Genomic DNA, 10569 nt, shown 5'->3' on the forward strand with positions numbered 1-10569 from the left:
GCCTAGGCCTACTTTACCATGCTGTTCCAGTCAAAAAGAAAAAGTGACAGAGCCTTGAAAGAGTGACAGAGACACTTTTTATGAACTCATCTGTAATGTGTCACCTTTTCTGTAGAATGAAGAAGTGCTTCCCTTCTTTTAAAGTAAATACAGGCTTACAAAGATCCTCTAAACAAAAAATCCTTGCCTGCAGAGAGCAAATTCTCTTAAATAAATGGGGGTAAGCGTAAGCTGAAGCCATCTGATGTTTATGTTCATGAATATAACACACTGAAACATTTTGTCTTTGTTTTTATTGTTTATTAAAATACTTTTAAATGTCTAGTTTTAGTTTAAGAACCATCTAGTCCAGCAGGTGGCGGTAATGCACCTTAAAGCTCTAACCGCCAAAGAAAAACCCCAAAGAAGAAGAAGCCGCGAAGTTCCCGCTTCATTGCGTTTGTGTTTTAGTTTATTTTTCTTCCTCATCTAAAGTGAAGCACTAAGGTAACTTTGATCTGAGTTCAGTCAATCTTGAATTTAGCTCCTGAGTGAAGTTTTCTGTTGCTCTCCTCGGTCTCTGTTGTCAGTTATTTGTGAACCAGTTGAAAGAAAAAGCCTCTACATCAAGTCAAGCTGCTATAAACTAATTTACAAGAAAATATTAACAAATGCTAATGAAACACAGAGAAGAAAACAGTGTTATTATTAGAAGAAAGCTTTTAAATTAGCTAAGTGTAATCAGAGTTTCTATTATTTTATTAGTCTGTTACTAAGCGCTAGTTAGCATCTCTGTCACTGTGTGGCACCTGCATAGTTTTTGAATGCAGCATGCTATCCAAGCTAGCTAGCTAACGCCAGCCATCATCAATATAAGGTCACTTCCAGCGCCAAAAAATCCAAATATGTTGGCGGTAAAAGTGCTATAATGAAATCAATTTAAAAGAAAGGTAAAAAATAAATGTATTCCAGACTAAAACACAGCTGCCTTTGTCTTATCAGCAAAGTTGTGTCAGCCCACAGGGCATGTGATTGTAAAAACTGGCCTCACTCTGAGAGGCCTGTTGTTAGAATCATTTCAAAGATAATTTGATAAATTCTGATCAGTATTCAGTAAATGAGCCTGATTAACTGTTAGCAAAATAATAATGATAGGCCAGAGATACCAGAGATTCATTTTTAAAACAAATACAGCCTCGAACCCCAAGAGGGGATCTGTGTTTTAAAAGTACTGCAGAGTTTTTAAAATAGAATAGAATAGTCTTTTATTGTCTTTGTACATATTCAACTAAATTGTGGGTGCTCCACACCAACCGTGCATGGAAAACAATATAAATAGTAAGACAGTAAGAATAAATTAGAGGACAGGTTGCAGAATGCTTGAAAGTAGTGCAATGGACTTGATATAAGTAGAGAATCGGAGTGTGACTGAGTGATGAGGGTTACTCAGATCATGGCTCAGATTTCTACACCCACTCAGATAGGATAATCTTCCACGGCACACCTGATCAGTTCTCACGGCACACGTATATATGCCGCGGCACAGTGGTTGGGAAACACTGTACTCGTTTATGCAGGTCCATCGATTGTTCTGTTTTTGTTCTTTGCCAGGGCTTTTTTTAAAGAGGAATTGCTCTCCTGGTACTGGTGTGCCATACTGCTGAATTTGGTATCGGTGCTCAAACCTTTTGTGTATGTTTTAAACAAGTTGCTCACCCAGGGAAGCTAAAATTTGTTGTTTGTGCTCTCAGATGAACATATGAGACACTTTGACTCTTCAGTGCAGTGTGGAGCCTAACAAAGTTCTGTTTTGTGTCCCAGCTGATCAGCAGGAGGAGAAGAGTCTGACGGAGCAGCAGGGGAACATTTACGCTACTTGGACTCAGCTCAGCCACTGCAGAGAAAACAATGAGTTCGACAAAGAAGGTGACAGATACTAGTGTTAAGAAATACTCCATTAACCCTTTAAGGCCTATTGGAGCAGGAATGCTCCGTTTTGCGTAACAATTTTAAAATCCCGGTAGAACTGCACTTAAGCTAACACAATTATTTTATTTAGGAATAGTTGTACTTACATCTTATGCCATCAGCTTGCCCTAGGTCACGTTTCCTTCCACATATGTATTTGCAGAAATTGCATAAAAAGCACTTGCAGCAAAAAAACATAATATACCAGAAACACGCTTTGCTGTTCATAGCACTTCCTATGTTGGAATAGATGCCAGCGCGAACTATCACATGTCCAACTTTACCTGCCAAAACCTGCCTTCAGCGACACCTATACTGGTGTTTTTAAAAGTCATGTTTGACTTTATTCTTTTCTGTATTGTTTCTGGGATGCTTAGAACTCAAACTGCACTGTTGGTAATAGTTTATTTTGATGCACATGCTGTTTGTTTGCAAATTTGCATTATAATATTTATTTTTGTTTTTCCTCAAAAATGCTCAAAAACAAATTTCCTGTGGTTGGAAACAATGTGCAACTTTTTTAAATTTACAGTTTTGAGGGATACAATTTTCTAACTACAAATATGTGTAAAAAACAAAACAAAAACAATTTAAATTTTTTTGTATTTTATTGCAGTTTTTTTGCACTTTATGTAGTTACTATGGACTTAATGCATAGATATTATTAACATTTGGGATATAATGGTCATATTGATGTATAGCAACTTGAAATGCTCCCCAAAATGGCATTAAGGCAGGGCTCTAGACTAACTTTTTGCCGGTACGCCTAACTTTAAAAAGTTAGGTGTACCAGCACAAAAGTTAGGCGCACACAAATTTTATAATAATTTATATAATATAATGTGTTTTTCTGGATACACTGTGCTTTTTCAGCATTCAAAGATTGATGACACCGTGTCAGAGCACTGGCTATGAATTTCAGAAGGATCAGGCCTTAACTTAACAGAAAAGTTAGCAATAGTTCTTTTCCTATTACAGCTACATCCACTTCTGTCGTGCCTAGGCTGCTCACTAGGGCTGGGTATCATCACTGATTTCTATAATCCATTCGATTCCGGTTTTCAAAGTCCCGATTCGATTCAAATTAGCCTCAGACAGTCAGAAATATTATAATTCTGATCATTTATCAGTACTGACTTCTTCAGAATTGTGAACATCACAGCAGATGCCTTTGTGTGAAAGTAACTGAGAATAAAACACAGAAAAACATGAAGGAGATTTTCCTTGTCTGGCTTTTTATAGCAGATAACCTTCAAAATATTCTACAATGTTCTGCATATAAAGTTTAAATTTCTTCAGTATTGAACAACAGAAAAAATAGGCTTGCTTGTCCGATGTCATTTAAGTGAAAAAAAGAATAGAAAAAGACAGCAGCCACAGCGCCGTAAACAGCGGTAGACTGGTGGGTAATAAGCGAATGAATAATACAGAAAACAGAGATTGGAGACGGGAAACTGTTCTTGAAGTACAGAGAGAGAGAGAGAGAGCTAGCTGTGCATGAAGTGTGATTTTAATAGTCGTGGAAGCAAAACAGCAAAATTCATTACGACATTGATCAAATGTGAAGCGCAGTTTGCTGCTTCTTTTGCTGCTGGCTCGGTGAATTTTGGTTGGAGAGAGACAAAACCTGCAGCTCAGAATCAGCGCAAAAAGACGTAATCACAGCGTGGACCGGACGCATCAGGATCGCTAAGCTGAGAAAGCCGAGAAAGACAAAGCTGATTCTGATGCGTTGGCTCTGTGTTTACGTCTTTGTGTGGAGTCCGTGTACCTGCTCTCATTTGCTGTTTGGTTGTTGTTGAAATGGTTTTGTGAGCTTTAATCTGAGAATCTGGCGTTTCTGGCAAAACACAGTTATATTTAAAAGTCGATTCAGGATTTAATGAATTGATATCGCTTTATTCAAGCTACTCACCTCCCACTTCCACCTGCACTTTCAACTGGACCACGGCCAATCAGAGAGGTCCCGCCCCTTACTATCTCTGATTGGTTTAGTCCACGATAGGGGCATAATGTGTGTCTGTTGTTGACCACAGGGAAGGTTGCAGATTTTTTTTTTTTTTTTTTTTTGCTACCCGAACATTTGGTCGCACAGGTGCAAGCAAATATATTTTTTAGTCGCACCACTGAAAAATTTGGTCGCATTTGCGACCAAATTGGTCGCACTCTAGAGCCCTGCATTAAGGGCATGTAAAAATTAGAGATGGACCGATCCGATATCACGTATCGTATCGGTTCGATACTGACGTAAATTACTGGATCTGATATCGGAGAGAAATAAAAAATGTAATCCGATCCATTAAATTTCAAAAAAGCACCTCACAAAACTTGCGACATGGCGTAACTCGGCTCATAACCGTAGCACGTCAGAGCAGTGTGCTCATGTGATAGAGCGGCTGTGTGTATTTGTAGCCTCGCTACCAATCCGGCATTTCATCTCCGAGGAAGTTATCCCAGAGAGAAGTAAAGCAAGTGTGTAAGTTCGTCTCTGAATGTTTGTAAAGCATTCCTGCGATGGAACATATATGGAGCGACTGCCTCTTCTCTCCCCCTCCCTCTCCTGCTGCTACTTCAGTCATGAAATCATGATCAGCTGATCGGCTTTTCTGTCGCGAGTCCGTCTCTCTTGTTTGTTTATTGCCCACTTCGCGCCAGAAAGAGGAAACCAGCAGCTGAACAACAGCAGCACGTTTAACCTTGATAAGCTGTTGTTAGAATTTATTTAATATTACTTTCTACACCAGGATCCTTTTCTAGCTGACGGCTGGTAACTGTGCAGGGGCGGATCTAGCAAAGTTTAGCCAGGGTGGCCGATAGGGCATTAACAGGGAAAAGGGGGCACAAAGACATCCTTTTCTTTCTTATTCTCATTTAAAATGTCTAGATTTTAATAAATAATTATCTGAATCTTACACCCAAAGTTTTAATCTGATGTAAAATGTATAGAAGTCCATGACTGTATATAGTAACTAAGCCTAATATACCCTAGTAAGCTTTACTACTTTTTCCTTTGGGAAGGTACCATCTGTGCAGTCTGCAATTCTGTTGAAGAAAGATGTTGAATCTATTTAATTATTCTTGAAAAATAATTGATTTCTGTGAATCTTTTTTCACACTGCATCAAATTAAAGTTGATTATGTTGATTAAGCATCATGAAGTGGAGGGTGGGTGATTCCCTATCTATTTTTTTTTTTTGCTGGGAGTTTTAGAGCCCTATTATTTAGGTTACTTACTCCTTAAAATACCAGAATAGGGAGGATGGAGTAGGATTAAGTGTATTAGATTGATCACTATTACTGAACTATGAAATATTTGGGTGCTGTGTATTTTTTGCATACAGGTATAACAGAATAGCTTTAGTGTTTTGTTTTTTAACTTGAGTATGAACTTATACAAAAACAGCAAGATATTAAAAAAAAAACAGTTCTGTTGATTAAAAAATACGGATTCATATCGGTATCGGCAGATATCCAAATTTATGGTATCGGACATAAAAAAGTGGTATCGTGCCATCTCTAGTAAAAATATAAACATAAGCTCTTGGTTCTATGGTAGGTCTTAAAGGGGTAAAAGATGAAGTACTGATATATATTTTATGCAAAACTAACTGAACCTTGTGCTATATTAATGTAATGTAATATTCATGTAATAATACAATGCCTACATTGTAGAGGGTGACTTTGCCTCTAAAGAGGAAAATGGGCAGGGAAGAGGTTAAAGTGGGATTCAGCAGGATTCAACCCTAAAATCAGCTGTAGTGGCTCAGTGTGGGGAAAAGAGTCACAGCTCACAATCATTTCTATTGAGAGCTCCAGTCGATGTTCTTAATGTACAGGCTGTGATCAGCTGACCTGCTGCTCTCTGTGGATGTACACAACTGAATTCAACCAGATGTCTGCAGATGTTTCATGAGTTGTCCTGGCTGATTTCCATCCTCTACACCAGGGGTGTCAAACTCAACTGCACAGGGAGCAAAACTCAAGGCACACTTTAGGTCGCGGGCCAAACAAGATAAACATTTATTGAACACACTAAAACCATGTTTTTTAAACAGAAATATGAATAAAAACAGACAGGAATTTTATTCCAGAATAAATAAACTTAAAAAATCAACTTTAACTTTAAATGTTTTGATCTTCATAAAAATATATCCTGTCAAAATTATGCAAGTTAGAAATATGAACATGCTGCAAAAACCCCAGAAAAAATAAATGAAAACATACACAAGGTTGGAGCTGCATGTAGACGGAGCTGGGGCATTGCTGCAGGAATGGAACTAATAAACTGTGCAGGCCATTCAGTGTCGTACTTTGCCTTGAGTGTACCATTACACTGCAGCTCCATCTGAATCTGCACAGGTGCAGTTTCCACGTAAAAAAGAAGCTTGAAATTCTCTTTTTGTGCTTCACAGTCACCAAAGCGCCGCGAACTCAGTGCGCTCAGTTTATCAGCAAAGTGCGCCGACTTGGTTCAACATTACTTGGCAACAGGGAAAGTGAGACAGGTTGCACTGGTGCATTTGTGACAGCTTCACTTGAAATACCTTCACTGCATCATACATGCCATGTCCATTGTTAAATCTCCCAATTCTTTTGATCTTTGGGCTGAAGGAAGGACAATACTCGGTGTATAAATGCTCAATCAACAATCTTTTATTCCATACAATTCAACACTTTTGAGCATAAACCATCCGGAGGGGAGATGAGCGCGGGAGGGTGTCCGCCTGATCTCGAAGCGTCTGAGTGTTTCTCACATTCTTATAGCTTCAGCCCCCCTCCACCTAGTCATAAAACCTAAACATTCACATTCTTTCTCTCTTACGGCGCCTAAGTGACGGCCTTGGCTCCCTGTTTTATCTCCTCCTGATGAGATGGGGCAGAAAACCTCTCCGGTATGCTCTGTTCTCTTCTAATCAGACAAATAAGGCCATGACTCTCTGAAAACAGTATTTCTTATACCTCAGCAGTATAATGCATCATAAAACAATATCACTCATTCACAATAAATCAGCAGTCTAATGTAATACAAATCAGTTTAATAACTGTAATAGTTGTCACCTTCTTCAAAGTCAGGAGAATAATGCAAACTAAAACTACATAATAATTTCACTATCTTTAATTAGGGGTATAACGTGGCATAAGATAATATAATAATCTCACACCATGAACTGACAGATTTCCTTGCTGAGCTCAAAAACTCTATTGAGAACTTTTTCCCAACTCAGCCAACGGAACTCTGTATGATAAGGATGTCGCCAAACTCTGAATCATAGAAGGATGAAATTGATGGTGATTTAAACCTTTAAACTCAGATAAGATTTACGGTTTGTGTTACAGTGATCGTTACATGCTCCATTTATAGGACTTTACCACACAGCCTGGTGTATGATGCAGGATTGGATTTCATGTGTTACTGTTTAGGCTCAAATCAATTTGATCTTTGAAGCCCGCAGTGATGAAATAACTCCCCTCAAATGACTTAAACCAAAAGTAACAAGCCTGTGTTGAAAATGTAAGGAGTAGAAAATACAGATTTTTTTTTTTTTTTAATGTAGCGAGTAAAAGTAAAAAAAAACGTCAGGTTACAGTCAGACTCTGACATCATCCTTCACTGAACCAAGCTAGTAACTGTTACATATGATTTATTATTATCGAATAAATTATACAATTATAGAAATATATAATAGGAAACAAACAGGAAATATAAAAAAGTACAGACCTGGTAAACATTTATTACTATTCTGAGTGTGTTAGCATTAATATTTGTGCACAGGCAGGAGGGATGGGCATGATTTTAGAGTGTTTGAACAATGATTAATTATCTTTAACAGCAGGTTGGATGTAATGTGTTACTACTACCAGTAGGTGGGGATAAGAGACCTTTAAGGTGTTTGGTGCCACACTCCACCTTCAGGTTTAAAACTAGTGTTAATGGAGGGAGTTTGAAGCTTCAGTTTGTTTAATGACTGCATTTCACTCACTGCCTCTGTTTGTATCTCTGTCACTGCAGGACCAACATGGACCGAGAAGTCAGCGCTCTCAGGAGGCCGACAAACCTCACAGAAGAAAGAGAGAGAAAAAAAACACCTGTGACGAGTGTGGGAAGGATTTTACCTGGAAGTTTAAACTAAAACAACATCAGCTCATCCACACTGGAGAGAGACCGTTCAGCTGTGACTTGTGTGGAAAGTCGTTTTCCTGGAAGAATTCCCTGAAAACACACCAAGTCGTCCACAGTGGAGTTAAAGCTTACAGCTGTGATCAGTGTGGCAGAGCTTTTATTCACAGTAGCCACTTACAGAGACATCTAGTTACCCACTCTGGAGTTAAGGCATACAGCTGTGACATCTGTGGAAAAACGTTCAGCCAGCTAGGGTACCGAAATATACACCTACGCATTCACACCGGAGAAGATGTGTAATGGTGTGATCAGTGTGGCAAATACTTTACAACAGACACAGAGTTACAACGCCACATGTTTACCCACACTGAGGAGAGACCTTATCAATGTGACCTGTGTGAGAAGACTTTTAAAACTCCACAGTACCTGAGACAACACCAACAGATCCACACCAGAAAGAGACTCTACAAGTGCAGTTACTGTGAGGTTTGTATTTTTATTTTTATCTTGTAAGTTCAGTCTGACTGTTTGGAACAAGTCTGCTCATTAAATTGTGTTAGCATGTTAGCAGTTCTGCACCACCGAAGAGTAGCTCTGAGCCATTATTCAGGTTTTCATTTCATTTAAGTGTAAGTCAGATGTTACTGTAATATTAAATAAGTATTGCTGTAGTATTATGGTGGTAGTATTGTAGTTATTGTAGCCCAGTAAACTGAGTGTGTTAATTGAAACAGTAAAATGTAATTGGACGTCTGCAGAGATGCTCTTTATTTCAGGCGACTTTCAGGATAAAAGTGTTGAAGGACTGACTTACACGGTCTTTGTGTCTTTGTTTAGAAGCAGAGCGACACAGATGGATCCACTTCTCAACCCTGTCATCGCTGTGGTGGTGGGAAAGACTTTCGTTGTGACATCTGTGGAAAAACTTTCAGTCAGCAAGCCGGCCTAAAAATACATCAACGTAAACACACTGGAGACAAACTGAAATACTGCAAAGAATGTGGGAGAAGCTTCCCCACATCAGCTGAGTTAAAACAACATGAACTCTTTCACAGTGGGGTCAAAAAGCACCTCTGTGATCAGTGTGGGTCATCCTTCACCACTGCAAGTCAGCTTAAAACACACAAACGAGTCCACACAGGAGCGAAACCATACAAGTGCAGACACTGTGACAAAAGCTTCTCACAGTCAGGTCATCGTAACGAGCATGAACGTACACACATGGAAGGAAACTACAGCTGTGAGCAGTGTGACAAGAGCTTCAATAATCTCAGTTCATACTCTGCACACAAACGATCCCACGTTACTAATAAACTGTTTCACTGTTACCACTGTGCCAAAACATTCACTTCATCATCTGCTCTGTGCAAACATCAGCGCGATCACGCAGGGCTGAAACCGTTCCCATCACAGGACGACAGCGAATCTGAAGAGAGAGAAACATCCTCTTCTGGTTTCAGAGTCCAACTTAAAACCCTGGAGATCAGGCTCCACAGAGCTCAGGTCGGCTCTCCTTAAGTTTAAGTTAAAGTTCTAATGAGGCTATGAATCAAACTGTTCCTATAGTTCAATGTTAATCTTTATAAATTGTTCTTCTGTTTGTGTTCAGTCGTTACCTTTTTTTTCAGTGGTTGGATTAAAAATCAGTTTCAGTTGAAGTTTTTATTGAATGTATTTTGTTAAATAAAGTTAAAAAAATGTTAAATAAAGAATTGTTTGAACGACAAAGATTTTGAGCCATGATGTCATTTCCTGTATTTCAGAGTAAAGACTGAAGTGACGAATGGAAACATGTTTACAGTCATGGAATAAACACTGATGGGTCATCTGTAGGAAGTTCTATTGCTGACCTGACAGACTCGACCTTGTTTACAAAGAAAGAAAGGAACTGATGACATGTGTCAGCAGAGGCTTTCAGGGTTGTTTAGAGTAGAGCTGATAGTCTTAAAGAGAACACGGGGATTTTGACGATTTAACACAATGATCTGAGAAAAATGTCTGTTTCTCTCATTTTCACCGTATTCTGATCAAATTTCCAACATTCTTTTAACATGACCGGTACCGGTCCGTGAGTCGTTTGGTACCGGGCCGCGAGAGTTGAGGCTCAGGTGTGAAATGTATGGTTTTCAGGGTTTTTATCGGTTTTCAGTGTTATTTTGTTAGTGTTTTTATCGTTAACTCGGTTTTCCTGGGTCTTTTCACGTGTGTTATGAATAAATCTTCTTTTTTTCGGTATCGGTACTAGTTTTATTTTGTTGAATTTATCCGCAACACCTTAAAGGCCGGTCCGTGAAAATATTGTTCCGTGGCGCAAAAAAGGTTGGGGACCACTGCTGTAAAGTATAAAAAAAAACTCCTCCCCCTGCTACGCCTCAGTAATCTAATGTATTCATCAATTGTTCTCTTAATTATTCAAAGTTGGTTCAACTTATCATGTTCTGGGTTCTATCCTTTATGTATTTAATCTTCAATTTTATTTATTTGTGTAAGCGATATTTTTG

At 38.8% G+C, this 10569-nt stretch overlaps 1 long non-coding RNA gene across 1 annotated transcript; it reads left to right on the forward strand.

The window, feature by feature from the left end:
- The first annotated feature begins 385 nt into the window (after positions 1-385).
- Positions 386-9788, forward strand: LOC143419158 (uncharacterized). The gene is made up of 4 exons (XR_013099137.1): positions 386-486; positions 1801-1905; positions 7958-8554; positions 8906-9788. It is a non-coding gene; the product is annotated as an uncharacterized LOC143419158 (long non-coding RNA).
- Positions 9789-10569: the final 781 nt, after the last annotated feature.

Source organism: Maylandia zebra, linkage group LG6 (assembly GCF_041146795.1).
Source record: "Maylandia zebra isolate NMK-2024a linkage group LG6, Mzebra_GT3a, whole genome shotgun sequence".
NCBI classification, from domain to species: Eukaryota; Metazoa; Chordata; class Actinopteri; order Cichliformes; family Cichlidae; genus Maylandia; species Maylandia zebra.